General features: G+C 41.1%; 1 long non-coding RNA gene across 3 annotated transcripts in view; it reads right to left on the bottom strand.

Moving 5' to 3' along the window:
* The window catches only part of LOC102158936, a 358,073-nt gene that overhangs the window by 1,933 nt on the left and 328,241 nt on the right, over nucleotides 1-27,899 (bottom strand). For all 3 annotated transcript variants that reach the window (XR_002344700.1, XR_002344696.1, XR_002344701.1), the window contains one exon: nucleotides 7,134-7,170. This is a non-coding gene — a long non-coding RNA (uncharacterized LOC102158936). The remainder of the gene's footprint in view (nucleotides 1-7,133; nucleotides 7,171-27,899) is intronic.

Genomic DNA, 27,899 nt, shown 5'->3' with positions numbered 1-27,899 from the left:
TTGACAGGGTTCCTTAAGAATGAAATGGAGATTAAAGAAGTAGGCAAGTAATTTAGAAGCACCTAGTCTATTGTTAGCTCTCATTATTTCCCATGAATATCATTATTACCATGGTTTCTGATTCTGTGATTTCCATATATACAATAGAAACTTGAGTTTGCTCTGCTTAATGGTGACCGGAAACCAACTCAGAATCAGTTCTACTCTAAGTCCCACGACCAGGTAACCAGGAGTTCACCACGGACATGAATACCAGGTCAAGTCCTCCGTCAATAATTGAATTAAATCTGAAGTGACTCTGGCTGCAAATGTGTTCTCCTACTCCATGTCCAGCAGAGGGAGCCAAAGAAAAGGAACAAATCCATTCTGAGATTAGGTGCCAAACACAGCGGAAGACAGAAGGTAATGGACTTTTAGAGGTCGCCTCTTTCACCCTGCCACATCCTCATTTTGGATTGTAAAACTCAGGCCGAGAGAGAAGAAGATTTCTGAAGATTACCAACTAATAAGTGCTTAGGTCCTCAGAAAAACAAGCCTGTGTTCTTAGTCCTAATTTTTGGGTCTTTCACCTGTTGTCCTTTTTATGCTTTCATGTTGTTTTCTTACTCTTCAAGGACTTAGCTATAAATAATTGCAAGCTTAACATTCTCTGTAGCCTCAGATATCTGACAAAGCAGGCTTTGAGTCTGTATCCTGGTTCTGCTCCTTACCACCCTTGTGACCATGGGCAAGTTACACAACCTCTCCAATATTCAGAATCATAGTTTAGGATTATTATGCTTATAATAATGCAGTACAAAATGCCTTGTGGCATTTTACATCCTGAAAGCACAAGGTGCCTTCATAGATGTAAATACCTATTTTATTTTTGGTAAAAAAAAAAAAAAGTAATTTTATCTAAATGAATTAAAATTGGATAATGTAGGCCTCACTCAGATGCTTCTAGGAGGCAGCCCTTTAAACAAAGCTGTCTGGATACACAGCAGACTTCTAGGGATTCTGGAAAACCATTGAATTAACGGCTACGGGAGACAATCAACCTTTACCAGGAGGAAATTCAAGTCCAGTGTGGCCAGGTCTTCCAGTATGTTAAGAGAAATTGGAAATCTGGGTTTTTTATGTGCAAATTTCTGATTTTTAAAAATATTGTACATACCAAATAAACTCCAGGCCAGTGGCTTGTTATGCCTGCTTTTAAAGCTAATTTTAGAGCTCCATATGCAGACACACACCATATTAGAGCTGAGAAATGCAGTCCAACAAATTCAGGAGAAGAAAAAATGCCTCTCATTTGGAGGGAATGTGCCAATACTATAAACCCGCAGGGTTGTTTTTCAAAAGATCTTACTCAGCAAACACAATGAACTCCTGGTGGTTATCTTTCAATCTTTAGTATGTCCTCCAACTTTCCTTGATGACTTTAGTTTTTCTGGCCACTCTGAGCCTGATGCCATTTAAGTTGCTCCAGTCTTCCAGGTTGACTATAAATTATACATTCCACACTGACATATTTTTTCAAGGTAGAAAATAACATTTCACAATTTTATATATAACATTCATTTTTATTTAACAGCTACCTTCATTAGATATTCATTGGAAAAAGGTTTATTGTAAACAGCAATCGGGTGGGGGAAAGGGGTTGAGTGTCTGGAATTTTTTATATCAAACTTATAGTACACATTAAAAATAAAAATCATTTTGCACCAGCCAACAAAGAAAAATAAACTGGAGGCACATCAGACTAGGAAAGAGAAAATGCAATGTTAAAGGAAAATGAAAAGGTGGGGGGAGGAATTCAAAGTAGGAAAATAGTTCAAACCAAATCACTTAAAGATCCTGAAGTTGTTTTCATTTCTCTAACTTGATGGGCTTAAACCCTGTGTTTTTTGCTTTTTTTCACAGAGCATCTCCACCACTGTCTCCCTTCCTTTTGTGAAGAAGGGCTGATTGGGAAACATGTTATTTTTTATTGGTTCACTATTTTATGAAATGTGCTTGGGCAAACTCGCCTGGTGGTTTTATTGAAAGGTTGGTGTATTTCAGACTACCCTTTGGAGATTGTGGGCACATAGTGCCCTGTGTTTAACCTTTTGTTTAAAACTGTGATTTCCAATCAACATGGCCAAGGCATGATTAGGTTGGCTTGGTTATGTTATGATTTGTTTCAGTAAAGCAAAGAAGATATTTCAGAGTCAAGCAAAGAATAAAATAAACGTGTCATAGCTAGGCCAGTGAGAGTGGCACCATGTTAATGAACAAGGGGACAGTGAGGCCCTGGTAGCTGTGATGGGACTAAGTGAGAGGGTTGTTGAAAGCATGAGACCATTCACTTGGGTCTAATGAGCAGAGGGACAGGGGAACAATGTCAAGGGCTTGTGTGTGCCGTGACCTCTCTCAGTCATTTTCGTACAGAAAAACCAGTGACATGTAAGAGATTAAAAAGGATTTTACAAGCCCAAAAAATAAGGTTCATAAGACACAGCAAAGAATAGTGAAAATAACACCAGAAACCCAGCTCTCTTGCTTGCTAACTCTGAGGTCTTGGGCAATCTCTTTGAAGTCTGAAGATAAAAGTCCAAGGACTCTTTCAGGTCTGATACTGTATTGCCAGGCAAATGTCTCCAAGGTTTTACTTTGAAAAATTTCAAGTCTATAGAAAATATAAAAGAATTGAACCAATATACTCCTCACCTAGATTCACCAACTGTCCAACATTTTGCTGAATTTGCCTTATCGTTCTGTCTCTGTTGCTATCTATCTATCTATCTATCCATCCATCTGCCTACCAATCATCTATCTATCTGTATGGGAAATATAGGAGGAAAAAAGTATATATTGTTATTAGCCATTGTTAAATGATCTAAATTAATTTGCAGACGTTTATGACATTTCATCACTAAATACTTTTCCAGGCACCTCCTAGGAATAAGGATTTTCTACACAACCACAATAGCACAGTCATATATCTAAGAGAATAACAATTCCATGCAATCTAATCTCCAGTTCCTACTCATTTTTCTACAACTACATCAAAGTCTCTATTGCTACGTTTTTAGCCTTTCAAACTTTAGCATTTCAAAATAGTGAAAAGAGTTCAGTTCTTTCTCTTTTTCTTTTGTTTACATTTGTTTATATTGACTCGTGAGTAGTCCAGTTATTTTGTAAAATATTTCACACATTCTGGATAAGGCAGACTGTGGTGTAGTTTAACATCTTCCTCTATTCCTACATTTCCTGTACACTGCAAGTTAGGTCTGGCAACTTGATCAGATTCTGGTTAGATATCTTTGGCAAGATGCTTCTTAGGCAATTTTGTGTTCTTCATGTTGCATCATACCAGGAGCCACATAATATCAGGCTGTCCCGTATCATGAGGTTAAGTTTGGTCACTTAATTAAGGTAGTGATGGCCAGACTGCTATAGAGTAAAGGTATATTTTCTCCTCCTTTGTCATTAGTAATCTGTGGGGTGAATCTTTGCTGCCTTAAGAATAAACCAATCACCCAACTAAAACATCAAAGATTCTTATCTGAATCCATCATTATGTTAGGCTTTCAGGGACTGCCTGGTTTATCCTTACTGCTTTATTTAATAGCTAGCATTCCTCTGTAAAAATAGATTTTCCTTTTATTTTCTTTCTTCTCTCTGTCTCTTCTTCTCTCCCCCCATCTTCTCTCTCCCTCTCTTTCCCTCTGTATCTCTCCCAGCTCTTCTCTTCATATTACTCTGGTCTCATGAATTCAATATATATTTAATGTATTATAATAAGTTATGTTCTTTATTCTTTTTGATGTCAAAATGGTCCCAAATTTGGCTAGAGGGAGCACCTTTAAGATGGATCCTATATCTTTTTTACAAGAACACATTAGTTTTTAGGTTTTCTTTGTGTCTAGCAATGTAAAATATTTCTGACTCACTTCATATTAACCTTCCCCAGATATAGATTCAGCCATTTTTCAAGAAGTCCTGTTTCTTTTTAATGGATAATGCTATTCTCATCAAGATCTGGGCAGTAAGTGTGCTCAAGTGTAAGTGCCATTACTTGTCTTTTCAAGTGGGCAAAACTAGGAGATAAATACATACATACTCAAGAACTCATATATTCAAATTTCTTTTCTCTTAAGTCTTGATTCCTAATACTATTACTATGTCTACTTGTGTGCTTTTTCCAACAATATTTTCATACAGCTTCAAAATTATAATACTAACATTACTAATAATGAATAAACACAATTAAGCTTTAGTTGCCACTGAATTCTTTTTTTGGGGGGAGGCTGCACCTGCAGCATATGGAAGTTTCCAGGCCAGGGTTCAAACCCATACCACAGCAGCAACTCAAGCTGCTAGAGTGACAAAGCCAGATCCTTAAGCTGTTCTGCCACAAGAAAAGTCCTTAAAGTCCTGAATTCTTTTTGTTCTTAGAATAGATCCCACTTGGGCATGGTCAGTCAGACTTCTAATACAAACTTATTATTATTATTATTATTATTATTATTATTATTATTATTATTTTGCTTTTAGGGCCGCATCTGTGGCATATAGAAGTTCCCAGGCTAGGGGTTGAATCAGAGCTGCAGCTGCTAGCCTACACCACAGCCATAGCATCCAAGCTGCATCGTCGACCTATATCAGTGCTCACAGCAATGCCAGATCCTTAACCCACTGAGCAAGATCAGGGATCGAACCCGCATCCTCATGGATGCTAGTGGGGATCATAACGTGCTAAGCCACAATGTGAACTCCAGCCACATTTTACTTGAATCAAGTTGTTTCTCTGTGTGATTATTTTATCAATATGATACGTAGTTAGATCCATTTTTTTAAGTTGTATTCCAAATTAGAGTTTGCTTCTTTCTATCCTTTTAATTTTTCAGACATTTAAGATACTCATATTCTTCCATTTTCATTCCCTCCACCCCAGTCCTACTCCTTCTCCTTATAAATTTTATTACTTTCTGATTTATTCTTCCTGGGTGTGCTTTTTTTCCCCCAAACACACAAATGCACTTTTCCTTCTTTCTAGGCAAAGGATATCCCCACTACACATATTTTGTACTTGACTTCTTTCACTTAACAATATATCCTAAAAGTTACTCCAAATCCATTCATAAAGATCCTCCTCACTCTTTTTCATGTGTCACCAGGTATCTTCAAAGGCATATTTACAAAATGAGACTTCAGCAAACAAGAACCAATAAGCACCTGACACTCTAATAGGTGATTTTAAAGTTGGGAATAGATGTGGAGATCAAGTGAACCAATTCTTCCGCTTTACAATAGTAGAAACTGAGGCTCAGAGGGTGAAATACCCCATGAAGTGGATGCTGGGCTGCACTGCCCAGATTCCCCTTCAGGACTAAAGAAAGAATCCTGGCTGCCAGGAATGCCACCAGCTGAGAGCCTGCTGTTGGCACTTCCTATTGGAATTGCCCTGCTCCAGAAAGAGCTGCCTCAACAAAGATCCTACTCCTCTCCAAGATAAGCATGCATCCAAAAACATTGGATGACATTGGGGGTATAAAGTCCTGACTCCTCATCCCGACCCAGGACAAGTCTGAAGGGCCATTTCAGCTCCAGATCTCCCATGGGTAGGCTGAACTCTTGTGACTATGTCCCAGCCGAGATTCTCCTCTGCCCAGACCTGCTTCCTCCCTCTCCAGGGTTTGATCCCAAGGGTATTCCCTAGTAAAATAAACCTCCTACACATAGAGCTCTATCTCAGGGTCCACCTCTTAGGGAACACAACTTGAGACACCCAAAGTCATCCAGTTATGAGTAGAATCAAAAATGGACACCAAATATCCTAACAACAAATCTACTACATTGTACTACACTATATCACCTTTCAGTTCTTTATCAATTTACTTAACTATTAAAAACACTGATGCCACTAGTTAAAATTTCTAGGGCGAAAGAGCATCTCTCTTTAGAGTACTTGCCATCAAAGAGAATATTTTACTATTGCTTTATATAAAACACAACAGGGAGTTCCTGTTGTGGCACAGAGGGTTAAGCATCTGATTGCCCCATCTTGGGTCACGGCAGAGGCGCGGGTTCAATCCCCGGGGCCTGCATAGCAGATTAAAGAACCTGGCATTGCCACAGCTGCAGTTCAGATTCAATCTCTGGCCTAGGAACTTCCATGTACCATAAAAAAACAAAAACAAAAACAAAACAAAACAAAACAAAAAAACCCAAAAAACAAAACCCACATTGTAACCCAGATATTAGCTAAGATATCTCAACCGCTCATTGGCTTGAAGCCCCATTTCACGTTCTGTGGAAATCCAAAGCTTTCCTCAAGATTTCTTGGAATTCTCTAAGAATTTATACCGTTAAACTGGCTCCTGTTTCTAAAAGTGCTGTCTGGCTCATAGCAGGTTCTCAAAGATGTACTGTTTGTTAGCCAAGCATCTCTCTCTTCTTCTGGGAATAATGTCCCCTTCTTTTGTAGAAACAACTTTTCTCCCATTTCTTTTCATATTATAGCATGTGATTCAAATCAGAGTGGCTGTCTTCTTATACGTGGCTATTTTAGCTGCAAAGTTTGGCCCAGGGATGAAAATATGACCTGATCCAAGCTGTTTAATGTCCTTTCTAGGGGGTCCTAAAAAATTAGAATTAAGGCAGAAAAGTCTTTTCCTCTCTGGTAGTAAATCTATGAGGATAAAAGCCTGGAAGCTGCTGTTAGCTACATCCCCTGTTGAATGGATAAAGTTTATCTGTACTAGGAAGAAATAAAGTCAACTCACAACAACCAAGAGGGAGATCTGTTGGTGTTTGAGTCCCTGTGTATCAGAGTCTCTGAGGCCAGTTCTTTTATTTTTCTTTTTTTTACGTGCAGCATACAGAAGTTCCCAGGCTAGGGGTTGAATCAGAGCTACAACTGCCGGACCACACCACACCAACGCTGGATCCAAGCTGCATCTGTGACCTACACGACAGCTCACGGCAATGCTGGATCCTTAACCTATTGAGTGAGGCCGGGGATCAAACCCAAATCCTCATGGATACTAGTCAGATTTGTTACTGCTGAGCCACAATGGGAACTCCTGAGGCCAATTCTTATCTTCACTTTTCCACAGTGTGAACTGAAAAAATGACATAATTGTCAATGGAACAAGCTAACTTACCTCCCCAAAAGATGGAGATGATGTTTCAGTAATTGCACTGCAAAAGGAATGCAGAATTAGAAAATAGCACATGACAAGTTGAAAACTGCACAATAGGCAAAGAGGAAGTATCAGATTAAGAATTTCTACCATGCCCTGCAATTCATTTGAGGGCTGTTAAAAATGCAGCCTATAGCCAGAGAACACTTCCTCCTTCCCATCAGACCTGTGTCCCTCCTTCACCAATCACATGTGATTCCCAAAAGGCTAAGGTCTCCTCCAGAAGGGAATTTACTGGTTTCTCCTATCTAACCTCCCACCCCTATTTCTTTTACTAAATACTTATCAAGAAGGCTTCAGAGAACTAGGAGAGTTTCTTTTATCTTTGCCCTATAGAAGAGTGACCTTTCAGTTAGCAAAATGGCTTTAAATTGGTTGTCTGCATAATCAGTTTCATCAAACAATCACACCTGGAATCACTGGCCTCAGGGCTTTAGGAGGTGGATGGTTCATCTTTTACAAACTTTTGATACTACTCTTTCTTTTTCTAGAAAAGAAAGAAAGCTTTAGCCTAGTCTTAAATTCCAGAGGAACAGGAACTTTGTTTCAGTGGAATTAATTTGCAAAATCATTCTTCTTTTTAGATTCTAGGTAGAATAACTTGCTGAAGTGGTGGATACAATAAATGGTTTATGAGAGCAACTTTCTAACTTCAACCCCTCACTCTCCACCATTTAGGATCATAGTGGTGCTATTCAAAAAGTGTCACCAAATGCCCCCTCACTGTGGGACCTATGAGTCTTTCACATGAAAGGTCTTTTGGCCATAATACTGTGAACTGAAGTTTGGCACTTGCCATCAGCCTCTACATGGACTAAAACATGAACCACTGCAGCTACCAACCTGTAGCACCCCCTGAGTGGAGCTCAGGGTGGAGACCAGGAGTGAGGCACTCTGTGCTCCGGGAAAACTGGAAGACCGAGCCTTCCGATAGTTAAGATATTTTTAGGAGAAGATTTTATGAGCCCAGTTCTTGCATCTCCCCATATCTAGAAACACACTAAAATCCTTCAATGATGACTGATGTCTATGACTAGTAGCAGCCTTCACGAGACCAGCAGCAAACGTCTGCAAAATGTGTGCATGGCTACATGCACCTCCCCCTTCACCTTTATGACTTGTATCTGGATATTCCCCCTGTCCTCCTTGGGGCAGTATTTCAGTGGCAAATACTGCCTCCTGGGCCATAGTTAGTGGGCAAAAGATGTCACGGTCATCTGTGACAACAACCACTCCCAAGGGTGGGCTAGTGAGCCCTGAGGGAACTCAGGGAAGAAACAAAGAAGACTGGCCCAAAGTTAAGGCGCGTATCAACGGGAGTGACTCCAGTAAGCACAGACATTTACATCTTCCGATAGAGACTGGTTTTCTGTAAATCTGGTTATCTGTAAAGCTTTTGTTCCTACTGCCTTCCCTTTGTTGCGAAACACATACCCTGGCACCCCCACCTCACTTGCTCTGAGCAGTTTCTTGAGGCTACCCCAGATGCTGTCTCCTGGGCTTAGGTCCTAATTTCACCCCAAATAAAACTTGACTCTCAACTTTCAGGTTGTACTTTTTTAGTCAACAATACCCAGTTCTTCCTGGACAAGGGGCTTAAATTAACTTCAGTGCGGTAGGTCACAGCTGGGGTCTCAAGCAGGGGCATTTTCCCAGTGAGAAGACCTAAAAATCCTACAGGGTTGACCCCATGGAAACACCACTTTAAACAACAAACACTAAATTATAACATTAATTTTCAAAACTTAAATTCCATGAGTTTCAATTTCTGCATCCATAAAATGAAGATATAGAGTATCACCTCACACCAATGTTTTGCTCGGGGAATGCTGATTGAGTAATGAATCATTGAACTAACTAAATTGCTGAAGAGATGAGTCATTGTTCTTAGTTGCAAGCAATAGAAACTCAATATGATTAACTAACTCAGAAAGGGAATCTAGGCAAGATACCAAGGAGCTCAGAGAATTGGCCAGAAATAGAAGAGCCAGACCAGGAACGTGAGCTGGAACCCAGGCAGCAGGAAGACAGCCAAGGTCTTGCCACAGAAATAGTCCCTTAAGATGCAGGGTGGGTACCTCACCCTCCAGACACTCCCACAGCCCCCAGGCCCTCAACACTGTGCCACCCAGTTTGTTAATGCAACACTTCTATTAAAAAAAAAGAGATTACATTCTATTTCTGCAATAAAATTCTGCATTTCTGGGTCTCTTAGCTTCACCATCCAATGTTTCAAAAGTGTGTGAATATAACTATGTGAAGAAATTACCACAATTTTGAAATGGCCATTTCTTCCACAACCTGAGGAATTCATTTTAAGTTTAGTCTATACTGGAATACCTGCTTCTGCCCAAGGCTTGGGCTTTTTTTTTTTTTTTTTTTTTTTTTTAAACAGATTAAAACTCAGTATTTTAAAAATGACAAAAAAAATAAAAATAAAAAATGTAGATGGGCAGACAGATGCACAGGAAGACAGATAATTCAGTACAGGAAAAAAAAAAAAAAAAAACAAACCTGAAAGAAATATCTCAGGCACCTGCTTTTAGTAGATGAAGACATTTTGACAATGAAATTATCTGTAAGCTACCTGGCACCCAAGATTTGGAGGAAAAAGTGATGGATTTGGTAATTTTAGTTTTCCTTCTAACACCAGAATTTTATCTATAGAGACAAAATGTTTTCTGGCAATAATCTCATGCAAAGATTTTCATTTTTGTTTTATATGGAAGGTGTAGACAATATCACCAGCTACACTTTCACAAGCACAGAAAGGCCTTTAAAATGAATAAAGACCATTTGAAATACTTTCTGAAGGCAAACTGTATCTCAGAAATGTTCTGCCAGCCACATTGGAGATGGACCCCAAGTGCTTTGGCTCCTCCGTTGTAGTCCACCCCAGATGCAGCCTAAAGAGTCTGGATGTCCACTCTTGTGACTGCCTCCAACAGGCTGCCCCTCTCCAGTCCAGATGTAAATGTTCAAGTGAGATTTTGGCACAGGCTGTGCCCCCATATATGGATGAACCAAGCTCTAAACATGTACCTGCAGCAATGCACGTCCTCCATGGGTTTAGGCTTGAGATTCCTGAAAGGAAGGGGCAGACTGGCATCTTGTTCTGAAAGATTTAAACAAGACGTGTACTCTTGCCCAGACAGCAACATGGGCCTCGGGAGCAGGAAGAGCATCTGAGATGGAAATGCTGCTTCCTTTTCTTTTTCTGGTAAAAGCTCAGCAGCTGCCCCAATTCTGGTACAGCAATAGAGCCTCCATGACCTGAAAGGCAGCCTTCCAGCAATGTGGATGCTCAGCAGAAACTGCATCATCAAGGGTGGGAATGACATTAGAAGCCAAGAGGTAAATCCTAATTCATTAGGTTATGCAGAGAGAGTTGAGGGAGGCCATTAGAACCTGAAAACAGCAGTGAATCTGACTGGTTATAAAACACAGCCAATGCTATACAGAAACTTTTAAATTTAATTAAGTCCCATTTGTTTATTTTTGTTTTTGTCATTATTCTAAGAGGCGGATCTGAGAAAATGTTGCTGTCATTTATGCTGGAGAGTGTTTGGCCTATGTTTTCCTCTATGAGTTTTATAGTATCTGGTCTTATATCTAAGTCTTTAATCCATTTTGAGTTTATTTTTGTGTATGGTGTTAGGGAGTGTTCTAGTTTCATTCTTTTACATGTGGCTGTCCAGTTTTCCCAGCACAACTTATTGAACAGGCTGTCTTTTCTCCATTGTATATTCTTGCCTCCTTTGTCACAGATTAGTTGACTGTAGGTGCATGGGTTTAATTCTGGGCTTTCTATACTGTTCCACTGGTCTATATATCTGTCTTTGTGTCAGTACCATATAGTTTTGATGACTGTAGCTTTGTAGTATATTCTGAAGTCAGGGAGCCTGATTCCTCCAGCTCCATTTTTCTTTTTCAGGATATCTTTGGGCTATTCTGGGTCTTTTGTGCTTCCAAACAAACTTTAATATATTTTGTTTGAGTACTGTGAAAAATGTCCTTGGTAATTTGATAGGGATTGCATTGAATCTGTAGATTGCCTTGGGTAGTATAGTCATTTTGATAATATTGACTTCTCCAATCCAAGAGCATGTATGTCTTTCCATCTGTTTGTGTCATCTTTGATTTAAAAGTTTCTGCACATCAAAGGAAATACTAAACAAAACACAAAGACAACCCACAGATTGGGAGAAAATATCTGCAAATGAATCTACTGACAAGGGATTGATCTCCAAAATTTATAAACACCTCCTACCACTTAATACCAAAAAAACAAACAACCCCATCAAAAAATGGGCAGAAGATCTAAACAGACAATTCTCCAAAGAAGACATACGGATGGCCAAAAAACACATGAAAAGATGTTCAACATCACTAATTATCAGAGAAATGCAAGTCAAAACCACTATGAGATATCACCTTACACCGGTCAGAAGGTCAGAACGACCATCATTGAAAAGTCTAACGAACAATAAGTGCTAGAGGGGGTATGGAGAAAAATGAACACTATTACACTGGGTTGGTGGGAATATAAATTGGTGCAACCACTGTGGAAAGCAGTATGGAGATTCCTCAGAAAACTAAAAATAGAATTACCATTTGATCCAGCAATCCCACTCCTGGGCATCTATCCAGAGAAAACCACAACTCAAAAAGACACACGTACTCCAATGTTCATTGCAGCACTATATACAATAATCAAGACATGGAAACAACCTAAATGTCCATTGACAGAGGAGTGGAAAAAGAAGATGTGGAATATATACACAATGAAATATCACTCAGCCTTTAAAAGGAAAATAACAGCATTCTTAGCAACATGGATGGACCTAGAAATTATCATGCTAAGTGAAGTCGGTCGGACAATGAGATACCAACACCAAATGCTATCACTTACACGTGGAATCTTAAAAAAAGGACACAATGAACTTCTTTGCAGAACAGACACTGACTCACAGACTCTGAAAAACTTATAGTTTCCAAATGAGATAGGTTGGAGGGGTTGGGGGGTACAGTGGGGGTTTGGGATGGAAATGCTATAAAATTTGGTTGTGATGATTGTTGTACACCTATAAATGTAATAAAATTCATTAAATAATAAAAAATAAATAAAAAATAAAACACAGCCAAATGCTGGGATCTTCAACTTCATTCTAAACAAATATTTGAGACAACTTTTTTTTCCCTCCATTTTAAGAAGAAATCAAGATGACAATAAAAATAAAATTAGGGGTTAGCAGTAAGATGAGGTGTGACATCAAAGTGGTTTTCCAGAAATGCATGCCTCATGAACACATGACCCTGCAGAAGGTGACTGAACATCTGCGTCTCTGTGAAAGGAGGAGCTATTAGGGTGAGGAGTGGGAAAGAGACCCTGAGCAGCTCTAGGGGAGAAACAATGGGGCTTGGATGGCAGGGCAGTGTTTTCCTTTATTGAAAAGACGTATTTCCTCACACTTCATACTCCCCTGACTAAAGTCTACTTCCTCGGGACTAGGCACAGACCTCACCACTCTGGGATGCCTCCAGGTTGCAGCCCCTCTTCCCCCAATTCCAAGATGCCTCCCCACGCCCTCAGGGTTCCCAGAGCTCTTCTCACACCTTTCACTCAGTGGCGTGAAAGGCTTTGCCTCTTCCTAAAGGAACACTGACCATGTAAGAAGATGGTAGAGATGATAAAGGTGAGTATGTTCCCTTTCCTTTTTCTTTCTTTCTTTCTTTTTTTTTTTTTTGATGAGGAAAGAATTGGGGGGTTGGAAAAGGTAATGGGAAGGGGGAGTTTCCATTGTGGCACAGTGGAAACGAACCTGGCTAGTAACCATGAGGTTGTGGTTTCGATCCCTGGCCTCGATCAGTGGGTTAAGGATTCAGTGTTGCGTGAGCTGTGGTATAGGTCGCAGAAGTAGCTCGGATCCTGCGTTGCTGTGGCTGTGGTACAAGCTGGCAGCTGTAGCTCCAATTTGACCCCTAGCCTGGGAACCTCCAAATGCCACGGGTTTGACAATAAAAAGAAAAAAAAAAAAAAAAAGATAATGGGAAGTGGAACTTTCCTCACCCTGGACTCAGACTGTTCCTAAGGCTGGACCTGGAGGTAGAATTATTTCACTTGTATCAGAGGATCTAGGTGAATGGGGGGATCTCCCTTTTCCCCATCCACTTTCCCCTTAATTCTACCTGCTCCTTCTGTGGCAACATGCCTAGGAAACAGGCTCTGGATCCCAGCCACACTTACCAAGGCCTTCCCCACCCCCACAGACCCCACACCCAGTCTAGGCCTGGTGCCCTGTTCCCCTGGCAGCTTTCATCCAGTGCAGGGGAAGGAAGAAACCAGGGGTACAAGGAGGGGGGCTTGGGAGAGGTCCTGGCAGGGATGAGGATCATAGGTGTAGAGAGAATTAGAATTCCTGGGTACATTTTAGGGCAACTCGTTCTTGGGATCTAAATAGAGGGCAGAAGGCAGTCAGGGGCTAGGCAGTAAGATCTGGAAACTTTTGTCTTCAATTTGCAAGTGATAATGATACTCCTGAGACTAACATCTAAATAATAACATACAACAAACACACACACACACGCAGTATTTGACTGTCACACCAACATGATGACACACCTAATGACTGTCTCAATTTTACAGACCCTGGGAAACTGAAATGACTAAAGAAGAAACACACAAGTGAGGTTTGAGTCTTCTACTCACACAGAGTACATTACTAATAAAACAGTTCATGAACCTTAGCCATTACTTCAGATGATGAAGAATTAACAAATTAAGAAGAGGGGGAAAAAAGAATAAAAAGGAAAAAAAAAAAAAAAGATTTACCTCTGTGAAAGCAATCTTGGATAAATCCTCCAATGTGAAGTAATAACAGTGGAACTCAATGTGACAATGAGTATGATGAACCAAACCTGATTAATAAATCTCTTACAAGTTTCATTTGATTATTATTCTTTAATAAGATCTAGACGCTTATGATATTTTCACAAATTATGTACTTCGTGGTGTTTACAGTATTATTATTTTTCAAAGAGATTAAGATAATTATTTCACAAGGCATCATGGGCTCACAGTACTTTACAGAATGAGGTCTAAAGCAAATATAAAGACATAGTCTTTCCTCTAATTTTGTCCTGCATTCCAAATAAGGATGACAGGATCATATAAGATGAGTTGGTGTTTTTATAATTTCGTTTTTAAGAATCAATTCCTAGGAGTTCCCAACGTGGCTCAGCAGAAACAAATCTGACTAGCATCCATGAGGACACAGGCTCGATCCCTGGCCTTGCTCAGTGGGTTAAGGATCCAGCATGGCTGTGGGCTGTGGTATAGATCAAAGATACAGCTCAGATCCTGCATTTTTGTAGCTGCAGCTGTGGTTGTGGCTGTGGCCGGTAGCCGTAGCTCGGATTCAACCCCTAGCCTGGGATCCTCCATATGCTGCCAGGTGCGGCCCTAAAAGGACAAAAAAAAAAAAAAAAAAATCAGGAGTTTCTGTCATGGCTCAGTGGTTAACAACTCCGACTAGAAACCCATAAGGTCGTGGGTTTGATCCCTGGCCTCACTCAGTGGGTTAAGGATCCGGTGTTGCTGTGAGCTGTGGTGTAGATCAGACGTGGCTTGGATCCCAAGTTGCTGTGGCTCTGGCCTAGGCTGGCAGCTACAGCTCCTATTGGAGCCCTAGCCTGGGAACCTCCATATGCTGCAGGGACAGCCCTAGAAAAGGCAAAAAGACCAAAAAAAAAGAAGAATCAATTCCCAAAATTGAGGCTGTCAACACACACACACACACACACACACACACACACACACACACACGCACGCACGCACGCACGCACGCGGGGGCGCACACACAGATGGGGGAGTATGGTGGCTGGTATGGACTGAATTTACCTACACTGCCACCAGGTGGAGGCAGAGTGCCATAGGTTGTGAAGCCTGAAAGGGTAGTGGAGGATTTGCTAAAATTATAGACTGTTCTGGGTTCAAACTCTACAGATTTACAATCACAAAATTTTCTTTTCTTTTCTTTTTCTTTTTAGGTCTGCACCAGTGGCATATGGAAGTTCCCAGCTAGGGGTCGAATTGGAGCTACAGCTGCCAGCCACCACCACAGCAACACAGGATCCAAGCCACATCTGTGATCTATACCACAGCTCATAGCAACACCAGATACTTAACCCACTGAGTGAGGCCAGGGATCAAACCTGCAACCTCTTGGTTACTAGCTGGATTCGTTTCCACTGGGCCACAATGGGAACTCCACAAAATTTTCTATTTCTTATTTATTATAAACATTTACTGAAACAGCAAGGCAAGCAAGCTATGAACAAAGCTTTAAAGTAGCTCGTTAGAGAGGTTTTACAAATAAAAAAATATAGTTATATCTTTCCCTTCAATCTTGTAAGGTTCCTTTTCTCACAAAGACCTTCAGAAAACATTGTTAGCTCCCCATTATATTGCTTTAATGTGAAACTCCCCAAATCTCTGAATTATGTCTTGCAAAAACTTCCAAAGTTCACTTTTAGGCTATGATCTTGTGAATAAAAACTGTTGCCTTCCGTATCAGTAAACAAAGGGTGCTACAGCCATCAAGCCACTACAGCCCCACCCCCACTCCCGTGGTGAGCCCTGAAGGAACTCAGGATGGAGACAATTGAGCTTCCCAATGCCAAGCCCTCAACCACTGCAGCCACCGCCAATGGTGCACAGAGGGGACTTGGGATACAAAAGAAACGATACTGGCCCTGGAAGGCTGGGGTGCAAATCAAAGGAATGATTTCAGTCAACCCAGACTCTTGCAACTTTCCATATATTGCAAAGTGCTAAAGGCATTCCCTGGTGGCTCCACCAGTTAAGGATCTGGCATTGTCGCTGCTGTGGTGTGGGTTTGATCCCTGGCCCAGGAATTTTCATGTGCCGTAGGTGCAAAAAAAAAAAGAAAAGAAAAAAAGAAAGAAAGAAAAGCACTGAATTCCTTGAGATCTGGTTTTCTCTAATTAGCAGTAATTTTTCAAGTCCTGAACACTTAGTCTTTATTGCTAAAACTCCTTCTTATCCTAGCTCCTCCCTCACCTTTTCAGAGCAGTCTCTCCAAGCTACCAGAGCCTGCCTCCCTGGCCCAAGTCTTCAAATTTGTCTGCCAAATAAAACATAATTTTCAACCTTAGGTTGCGCATTTTTTTCAGTCAACAACCTCTTTCCCAAAGTAAGAAAGTGTGGCAAAGGGAATCTGAAGGATCGTGGTAGGGAAGGTGATAGAGGGTGAGCAACTGTCCTAATTTGCCCCAAATTGTCCCAGTTTTAGGACTCAAAGTCCAAACACCTTAGTCTTAAGAAAAGCAAATATATACATAATAAAAGTTTATGTGTATTTCTATGTGTGTGTGTGTGTATATATATACACATACATAAAACTTACCACTTCAAATTCTCTGCTCCAAACTTTCATTTCTTTTCATTAGGGAAAGAAAAAGGGTAAATGCCTTGTCATTTGATGAACCCTACACATCCCATGTATAGAAACACTCCTTTAAGCCTAAGTCTGCTGCTAGGTCAGGGGTGTACTTTATATTTTATTTTCTGTCTTTTGATGGCCACACCCACAGCATATGGAAGTTCCCAGGCTAGGGGTCAAATTGGATCTGCAGCCACTGGCCTATGCCACAGCCACAGCTCACAGCAACACCGGATCCTTAATCCACTGAGCAAGGCCAGGGATCAAGACGCATCATGGTTGCTAGTCAGATTCATTTCCACTGAGCCACAATGGGAACCCCCTGTGCTTTATATTTTACATGGATGAAGGGTAAATAGCAGACGTATAAAGGGTGTACTGGTGAACAGTGATGCAGAGCAGGTAGGCCAACTGTTGCAGGTAAACAGACAGGGCCTTTAAGAAATCGCTCAGTTCCTCATGTTAACCTGTGATCCTGACTGAGCCTTGAGGCCTCTGATGAGGCTTCCCTGCCAGGTGGAGAGGAAGCAGGAAGCAACTCAGCCCTGGCTGAGAGAGGATGCTGACTCTGGAGCAAAGACCAGAGGCTCCAGGGAGGGATATATTTAGTCCAGCTCTGTTAATAGCTGACCCCCTTGGATCTCCTCAGGAATGTAGCAGGGAGAGTTCTTGCCAGTGAATCAGGAGGGAAATAACACAGACAGGTTTATAACTTGAAAAGAATACCCTTAAGGAAATGACCTAAAAAAGGACAACTCCACGGGGATTAGATGAAAATGTTATTTTGTGAATTGCCTTCCTGAGCAGTATATATTCATTATACTCATTTCCTGTATCCTCTCACATAATTGGTTCAATCCTAATTTAGCTTTACTTTAGGACAAGTGTTCTTTGTCAAGTTTGTGTTCTCAGTCACACAGCACTACCAAAGCCTGCTCTGTACACCTGTCCCCTGCCAGCATCTACTAATGAGGAAATCAACAGAATGTGATAATGTTCTTAAAAACAAAGAGAATTCCCTTCAAATACTCCAAAGAACAGAACGGAGAGGCTGACTGTGGTGGAGGCAATGTCACACTAGGGTGGCAGGGCTATTTTGTCCTGGGACCCTGAGCGGGCACAGACAATGAACAAAGGCAACAAATACTAATGGAACAACACATTTATTTATTGAATCTGAGACTGGAGAACAGAAGACAGCTGAGAAACATGGTTGAGTTCCTAACCTGACAATGAATAAGCAGGATCTAATTTACAACCGCACAGGCGTGAGACTGCCATATGTTATGTAAATAGCTGGGGGTCCCTTTAAGAAAGGAAGTGGTGTGAAGACAAAACCCTTTTGTACTACAGACTGAGCCTACCTTGACTTTCAGAGACTAAAAAGCCACTTGGATAGAGCTGTCAGATAAAATATAGGATACCCAGTGACATTTAAATACCAGATAAACAATGAAAATATTTTGGTATAATTATGTCCCCCAAATTGCCCAGTTATACTAAAAGTACTCTCCGTTGTTTATCTAAAGTTCAAATTTAACTGAATGCCCTATCTTTTTATTTGCTAAATCTGGTAACCTAACTTCTGGAGGTGGGGGGGAAGGGACTATGAGATGGGGAGAGAAGTTGCCAGTAAGGCAAAGGAATGGGGCATTGGCCCAGCAAGAGTCCTGCCCTAGAGAGGAGGAGCTCAAACAGTGAGAGAGTTCAAGAGTGTGCAAAGACATTACTCTTTCTCCCCAAAAAGAACAAAACAGATTAAAGTGGAATGACTGGAGAACAAAATAATCTTGGAAATTTTAAGTGTAACACCAAAATAGGAACTCAGTAGAAGGTTTAGAACATAAAGAAGAGGATCTCTCATAAAACAGAACAAAACAATAAAGATACGCAAAACATGACAAACTATTATGGACAAAGGGAATCAATTCAGGAGGACCAATAGTAACATTATAGATGTTTCAGAAAACAGAGGGAAGGGAACTAGCGAAAGTCGATAATGAAAAATTCACAGAGCTGAATAATACTAGCTAGCATTTATTGGGTATTTACTATGTGTTTTGTAAGTATCAATTTATTCAAATTTCGAAACCCCCCAGGTAGCCACTATTATTATCCCCATTTTACAAATGAGCAAACTGAGATGCAGAGAAGTTAGGTAATTTATAGCCATCAAGGCCAAGACAAAGATTCAAACCCAAAGTCCAGCTCCAGAGCCCAAGCTCTTGAATTCAAAGTGTCTTAGTTTGGATTGCCTTCAAAACTGAGCCAAAGACACCTGTTAACTTACTAAGCTTTCATTTGGGAGTGCAATTCCAATAAAACAAGAATGAGGGAAAGATGAAGGAAGACCGGAAAGAGGGGAGAACAAATATACGAGAAGAGGCTCTTAGCTGGCCATGAACTTATAAACAGCACGCCTCTTGACAAACAAACTCCCTGGCTCCACTTCCTCTGGTCAAACATACCCAAGAGAGTTGAACTCTCCCTTCCTGTACTTCTTGGTTTTTTCATCTGGCCCTTCCAGAGTCCACTAAGAAAGCCAAATCCACTGTGACAGCAGATTCCAGACATGTGCACACAGGCCAGTGGCACATCCATGAACTTGCATGTCTGCCAGCCAGGTCCCAAATGGGGAGCCAACAAGCATGTGCAGATGCTGGGTAGACCCACAGAGTCTCCTGCCTCAGTGGGGACAAGGAATCCCTAGGGCAGGAAGTGAAAGAGAAGTGGCATGAAGAATGAGGCAGAGTCCCACTGAATCATGCCTGTGAGTGACAGGAAGGATTGGAACAGCTGCCACTGTGGGCCTGGCCAGCTAAGCCAGGCGATGACAGAGACAGACCTCAACAAGGACTGATGACTCTCCTCCGGGACCCTGAAGAATGCTGGTTAGTGCCAGGTGATCTTTCTGGAAGGCCATTCACAAATGTCAGACCAACTGGGGTAGATGTGTAATTGGATTGGGCACAATTTTCTATGCTGGGTTCACAGAACTGAATGCCGACAATGACTCTATCAACACAGCAAAAGCACATACTGAGGTGCCATACCATACCGGGTGCTATTCTAATGCTACATTTATGTTACTTATTTTAATCCTCATAGCAATATCATGAAGTTCCTTGTGATTTACAGACAAAGATGCCAACAGAGGAAGGGTTAGTACCTTAACCAGCACCATAGCTGGTAATCGGGGGAGCCAGGTTATGAATCTGAGCCATCTGACCCTATGGTCAGTTCGCTTATCTATCAAAAGCCCAATGAATGAATGATCAATAAACAAATGAAAAAGACCTCCCAAAATGTGAAAGGATGGCACATCAGGAATAACAAGATGATTCTGAAAGCTTCCAGGGAAACAAATCACAACAAAATGAGAATCAGAATGGTTACTAGCCTTCTTAACAGCTAAAAGCAGCAAACAATAGAATAATGACTTCAATTTTTTAAAGAAAATGAAACTTTCAACCTAGAATTTTACATCCAGTCAAATTTTCAAGTATGAAAATAGACACCTTCAGAAAGGTTTAGGCTAAGAAAACTGGAATTTCTTTCTTAGAAGGTGACTAGAGTATGTACATCAGACAGGTAAAGTAGTAAACCACAGAAGAGAAAGACATCGCATTCTGGAGACAAATACAACCTAAAAAAGCCATCAAGATAAGCTCCCAGGTTGATAACTGTGTGGCAGAACAGGAGAGCCACTCAACCACAATAGAGCAGAAAAGAGGGGGGGGTCATAAAAGAGCATCCAGGAGAAGAATGGACCCAATAGGAAGGATGATATGATAGATGAGAGGATGAAGCAACTGGAAAGAAGATGCAATCATGCAACTGTTAAAGAATGAAAAAGAGTTATATAAGCAGGGACATGTAATACAGTATTCTAATAAGTTCTATAGCAAATAGTACTTATATTGGTATAATAATGTAAACACAAATTGTTGATAAAATTTAAAGTATGATAAAGTTGGGAGGAGAGGATGAAGAAGTGGTAGTATTAAATCATAATCTCATGGGGAGTTCCCGTCATGGCTCACTGGTTAATGAACCCGACTAGTATCTATGAGGACTAGTAGGTTCCACCCCTGACCTCGATCATGGGTTGAGGATCTGGTGTTTTTGTGAGCTGTGGTGTAGGTCTCAGATGTGGCTCAGATCCCGAGTTGCTGTGGCTGTGGTGCAGGCTGGCAGCTACAGCTCAAATTCGACCCCTAGCCTAGGAACCTCCATATGTTATGGATGCGGCCCTAAAAAGACAAAAAACAACAACAAAAAAAAAAAACCAAAAAAAATCCTTAATCTCATAACATTTATAATTTTTTTCTTTTTGTTGTATCTATGTGAGATGGTGGATGTTAAATAAATCTATTGTGGTTACATCACAACATATGTAAATACAACCATAATGCTGTACACAAACTTATACTGTGAAGTAGGTCAATTATTTCTCAATAAAACTGGGGAAAAAAAAAAAAAACCTTTAAAAATTGCAACATTTGCAGAAGTTCCCTTTGTGGCTCAGTGGAAACGATCTTAACTAGTATCCATGAGGATGTGGGCTCAATTCCTGGCTCTGCTCAGTGGGTGGAGGATCCAGTGTTGCCGGGAGCTATGATATAGGTCACAGACGTGGCTTGGATCCCCTGTTGCTGTGGCTGTGGGATAGGCTAGGAGCTGCAGCTTGGATTCAACCCCTAGCTTGGGAAATTCTATATGCTGCACCTGCGGCCCTAAAAATAGAAGAAAAAATTGCAATATTTGTATATTATCTAAACACAAGAAGGTCAGTATCAGAAAAACCAAGTAATATTTCAAAGACATTACCTTTAGCAAAAGACTGGCAGCTGGTGCAGGGTTGTATAGGTTACTGCTTTTTTGTATTACAAGCATTTTTAGCACTATTTGATTTCTTAATTACGTATAATTACTTAATTTAAAAAATTTTTAAGAGGAAAGATATTGAGAGGAATTGCAATTAAGAGTAAAGCCTCATGGAGTTCCTGTCATGGCTCAGCAGAAACAAATCTGACTAGCATCCGTGAGGATGCAGGTTCAATCCCTAGCCTCGCTCAGTGGGTTAAGGATCTGGCATTGCTGTGGCTATGGTGTAGGCAGGCAGATGCAGTTCTGATTTGACCCCCAGCCTGGGAACCTCTGTATTCTGTGGGTGCAGCCCTAAAATATATATATATATAAAAGAATAAAACCTCATGGATCTCCCAGGTTTTTTTTTTTTTTTCTTTTTCCCCACAATTGTGCTCTTTGGCACTTGATCAGCTTCATGATTTCCCTCCTCTGACTTCTCACCTGTGTCTTCTGGTTGCATTCCATCTTTGGTTTTGATTATCTGGTAACATCTGGTTCCTTCTGACACTCCTGTCCTCACAATGTCCCCAGCTCACTTTCTGTGACTGACTTTAGTATCTTTCTCTTCCTCTCCCTCTTTCCCCTAGCTTATAACACAAGTGGCTCAGAAGTATGGCTTTAATCAAATAATTATAGGAAATATAGTCTGCTGTGACTTTGACCAAATAACTTCACTTCTCATAGTTCCTTTTCTGTGCAGTGAGAGACTGAATCTAGATGGTTTTATATCTCTATATGAAATGTTCTGTGATTTGCATCCTTGTCAGAAAACTCAGTTGGCAAAAGTGTATAAATATAATCATGAAGAGAAGTTGTCTTGTGGTGTAACATGTTAAGGATCCAGTGATATCACTGCAGCGGCTTGGATCACTGCTGTGGCACAGGTTCTATCCCTGGCCCAAGAACTTTCACACGCCATGGGCACAGCGCAAAAAAAAAAAAAAAAAAAAAAAAAAAAAACACACAAAGAAAATGACATCATCATTTTTTGATGAAGGAAAATAATTCACTGAAGAGTCATTTTGGGTTCTGAGCACTTTCAAAAAAAAATCAAAAGTCTATACCTGCCTGAAACCTAAAGAATCAAGATCCAAATGGAGTCAGTCTAAAGCTTAAGTGGAGAGCAGAGGGTTCCAAAGTCATTGAACTACTCAGTCTTGATCAAATTTCTTTTATGAACCCTATTATGAGAGAGAGATTCAAATACAGATTATAATAGTGGTTCTGGTGACCTCTTAACCCAACTGAGAGACTTCAGTTCTAATCACCTAACTTATTAGGAGAGATAGAGGGTAACTGGAAACAAAGACAGTCTTCTATTAATAAAGATGGGCTCATGTACAGCAGAAATTGGCACAACATTGTAAATCAACCATACTTTAACTTTTTAAAAAAGGAGGAAGGGAGGAAGGAAGGAAGGGAGGAAGACAGATGGCCCAAGTGACAAAGGAGAAGAATAAGGGCCCAAAGATGCACAGATTTCCCTAGTTAGGAGAAAGACAGATTTCCCTGCAACAGGCAAAGGTCTTTTTTTCTTTCTCCCAAGGTACAGAGTACCAAAGTGTGTGAACTACTCTGCTTCCCTGAACTTGCCCAGCCTCAAGACTAAAGAGTGAGCCTGGAGTCAGAAACAGACATCAATGGTTTAATGGATAGGAGGTCTTAACATGTCCAAAGCAAAATGGTCCAGAGTGACACCCCACTGTGGATGGTGGATGGCAGGCCATGGCAGCGGTCTTCACTACCCACCTGGAGAGGGAGGGTATCAGTTATAGAGAGAATTGAAGTCAGGTTGGCTCATCAGTTACCAGGGAAACCAGCAGAGAAACATGCCCTTCACCACCCCTCCTAAACTATCACAGTGGAGATAGTTCTGATCTAAAGATTAAAAGCATCACTAGCTGGTGCCACGGGCAAGTACATTGGTATTTACTGATTAAGCTCTGTGGTTAAGAGGGAAGGTCGGTCAGGTGAGTGGGGTGTAGGTGAGGCAGGGACTAGTTAAGCAGGAGATGTACAGAGAGCAAGAGAACAGCTGTCTCAGGTGGCCTGGTCATAGAACTTGCCAAATGGATCTTAGGACCAAGAGAGAAATAATGGTGTGTACTTACAATTACTAGCAGGGAAGATGTCAATGGTTGGTTTAATATCCCTCCTAGGGCTGGGAAGAAAATGTCAGGTTCCAGAGCTCTTGTGTCACTAAGAAGATTAGACTTGATGGAACCCTGCTACTGTGTCCCAGCAAAATACACTGGGTCCAGGAGGTCAGTCCTTCTAAGTATTATGATCTGTAAGTCTTTCACTAGTACAAAACAATTAAGCAAATGTGGTATATCTTGAAGTAATACATACACACACGAATACACACACATTCTGAGCAGCAGACAATAAACAGAATATCAGGAAAAAAGGAATAGAAATGAACCCTACAAATCTTAAAGGAGAAGGAGAAATCACTAAGGATTCTCAGGCCTTGGCTAAAACAGAATTGATATATATTTTTTTAAAACAGATCACTCCATCCCTGCTAATAGACTTATTCTTGCATTATGACACTGATTCCTAAACAGGAGCACATGGATACAAAACAATAAAGGTACTCCTTGGAGATGAAAAGTTTTCAACCATGTACATATGCGATACATATTTACTGACCTGCAGGAATATTTACTGAAACTTCCTAACGTGCCAGGTATGTCACTCAATACCTTCCATATTTTGACCCATTTCATAACAATCCTGTGAAGTATGAAATATCAGTGTCCAAATTTTTACAGATGAAGAAATGGCAAAGAAATGTTAAGAGAGCACACCAGGATTTCACAGCTAGCGAGGGCATGCTGGTCCACCAGCAATGGCGAGAGACGTGACCCCATCCCCATCTGAAATTAGACATGATAAAACTGAAGGGGGCCTAGAAACACTCAATGAAGAGTAGGCAGGCATTTAAGGTCATCTAATTAGGCGAAGAGTGAAGAATAAAGATAACTTGGTGTTAGACATGACTTTTAAAACATTTAAACACCATTGAAGAGGACTCACTTCTCTGTCCTTCAGTGAAGGTTTGGAGGGTTCGGTGGGTAACCTGGACCCCTGGGTAGAAAATTGCTGCCAGATGCTTATCGGAGAGACCCAATGAAAAAGATCAGTTCATAGGACTGCTTATCAGAGAGACCCAATGAAAAAGACCAGTTCATAGGACTGTAAATGTGCATGCAGATTTTCCAAACTGAATAGTGAGAGAAGCAGAAGCAAGAGGTTCCTTCATCTCCCTGGACCTAGAGGCCCCTATGCCTGTCAGGGGAGATGTAAATATCTACTTGGAGCTCATCAGGGTGTGAGTCTGGTTTGTGTGTGTGTGAGTGTGTGTGTGTGTGCACGTGTGCAATGGTGGTGGGGAAAAGTGGAGTGTGGAAGTCAAAGAAGCTCCCCACAAGACCAAAGATGTCTTTGAAATCTTGTATTTATCTTTAAAATTATGCTAACCTAAAAATTTTCCCCCTACTGGATCAGACCTTTATTTAATTAAAAAAAAAAATCCCTCCTGAAATATTCAGTAAACCTGACAATCCAGAGAGAGCCCCCACAATTGTGTAAAAGCCTCAAGAATGCCAGTTCAGACCCACATCTGGTACCCGGGGCACTTGTTCCTCAAATAAGAAGCAGACCTAGTAGAGAGATCACTGCATGGGCAGTGAGGCTGCATCCCACACACCCACAGTGACTGATATGCTGAGAATGCTCTGGATGAGCCAATGCAAAGATGAAGGAAGGAAGGGAGGAACAAATGAACAAAGAGGTGGTGACTCTTTGTGGAATACCAGTTTTAAGGAGACTGTCTATGTCCCTTGTGACTTGTCTTGATTGCAGAATAAGAGCAGTTTTTACTGAAACCCAAGGCACAAGCCAAACACAGGCACTCAAGACAGACTTTCAGAACAGACCCTGGAGATGCCAAAGGATGAATCTAACAAGAACAATTAATAACCCAGGAAAATGGAACCTGAGCCTGAGAGACAAAGCAACTGACAAGAGGGGAATTCTACATGGAAAACTATTAGACATAGGTTTTAAACATCCCTACCATCTGTGGCAGGAAAATAAATCACATTGCCAACAGCAATCTGCAGGTAAAGGAAGGTTAGAGAGAATAACAGGGGACCCAGAAACACAGAAAGGTCTCTCAGGTAGGAAGGAGACATCACAACCTGGGCTAGACCCCCAACCCAGAAAGGGGTCACACCAAGTACCCTGAAAGCAGCTGTGTTGACCTGGCTCAGAAACAAATGATGAGAAGCCTTACAGAAGGTGAGAACAGAGGTTTCTTCTTTCAGAGTACTGGGTAGTTGCCTGGCAAAGTGGTACAAAAGAATAGGAAGCGTGGGGAGTTCCCACCCTGGCTCAGCGGAAATGAATCTGATTAGCATCCATGAGGACTCAGGTTTGATCCCTGACCCAGCTCAGTGGGTTAAGGATCCAGCGTTGCCATGGGCTGTGGTGTAGGTTGCAAATGAGGCTCGGATCCCGTGTTGCTGTGGCTCTGGCATAGGCTGGCAGCTGCAGCTGCAATTTGACCCCTAGCCTGGGAACCTCCATATGCCTAAGATGTAGCCCTAAAAAAAAAAAAAAAAAAAAAACAAAACAAAACAAACAAACAAACAAACAAAAAACATGGGAAGAAGTGTGGTCATTCACATTCAAGTAGATGACAACTAAATAATTACATGCCATTTTTTTACCCCAATACAGAATAATATTTGCATTTTTTTGTGTGCTTCAAACATGAAGGATAGAGCATTTGTGTGTTCTGTATACTTCTGAAGTTAAATCTAAGAGTCTATAAAATTATGAAAAAGGATTTGTAATCTGCCTTGATTCCTGGGCTAGAGTTTGATGTACGTGGATTTTAGAATCTAACAACCTAGGTCAGTAGAGACGAAATATCCAGAATGGGCAAGTCCCTCCAGAGAGAGACACAGCAGATTAGTGGCTGCACAGGACTGAGCAGGAGGGATTGGGGGGAATGGGGAGTGACTGGCAAGTGACCAGGGTTTCTTGGTGGGGTAATGAAAACCTACTAAAATGAACTGTGGTGATAGTTGCACAGCTCTGCAAACATACTAAAAAACACTGGATGGTGCACATTAGGTGGGTGAGTTGTATGTAAATTATAGCTCAATAAAGATATTAAAACAAAACAAGAAAACCCCAGGTCAGGGTCCTAACACTGACCCTACTGGGTATGTGCCCTTGAGAAAGTTACTTAACTTGTCTCAGGGTCCTTATCCATAAAAGAGGGATGATGTGACAGCACTACCTATCTCGGAAAGGAGAAATGAATTCTCAACAAGGTCACCCATGAGAGGGCCTTGCACAATGTCCTGTACATGGCTGAGATGCAATAAATGTCAGCAACCTGTTCGTTTGCCTCAACAGAACAAATGAATTCATTTGAAAAAGGAGGTGGGGGTTAGATTGACAGTTCTCCCAAAAGGGCCTTCAGGCCTCCAGAAAGCCTAGAAAAATAGTCTTCGGGCTTCCTCTATTTTCTGCCAGAAAACCTCCCTGAACTTGCAGTTATTGGAGATCAGGCTGCCCTAGATTGCTAAAAACATCAAGTTTCTGTGCATTGGGCTGGAATTAGATGAACTCAACATGCTTATTTGCAAATTGAAATTTCAGTTTGGCAATCAGATAAGCCTTTGGTTAATTATCTTATTACTACCTTGTAAATGCTACTCATCTAGGAGATAAAAATCTTTCAAAACATGGAGACTGTGGAGTAAACTAATAAAAGGGGATTTGGTGGTGAAAGGGTGGAAAACCACTGAACCGGTTTTCTAAGCTCCTTTGGCTCTATTGTTTATGCTGGGTTTTAGAGGAAAGGGTGTTTGCCAGAGACAGGGAAGAAAGGCGTTTTGTGCATGCCTTGCACTGGAATGGCAGCACAAGTGACAACCAGAGCATGAGAGGCCCCAAGTGTGTGGGAAAGAGAAAAAAAAATTCTCTGATCCTTTCCGGCTCCTCCTTAACCACTAAGACCTAGTTCTGGCTGTAGGATCCAGGCATTTTGAAAGCCACTCCAAAGTAATCCAGCTCATATTCCTGTCTCTGAGGTCACCTCTTATTGTAACACAGCTGAGGTCAAAGCCACCGTACAAGCACTGTTATTCCAGGACAAATGGAGGCTTGAGAGTGGCTTGTTTCACCTCCCAAGTCAATTCTTATAAAGCACTTTGAGTCTCTGGTGGTTACCTGCCAGTCTCAGCAGCAGAGTTAGTAGCTAGAAGCAAGAGTCACCTGGGACTTCAGTCCTGGGTGGATCTGATCCTGCTCAGTATCCATTCCTGTGGCAAAGCACACAATTTATTGGACACTGGCCTCTTTCTGT

Source organism: Sus scrofa, chromosome 1 (genome assembly GCF_000003025.6).
Source record: "Sus scrofa isolate TJ Tabasco breed Duroc chromosome 1, Sscrofa11.1, whole genome shotgun sequence".
In the NCBI taxonomy this organism is placed as follows: Eukaryota; Metazoa; Chordata; class Mammalia; order Artiodactyla; family Suidae; genus Sus; species Sus scrofa.
This window is presented reverse-complemented; position numbering and strand designations above follow the sequence as displayed.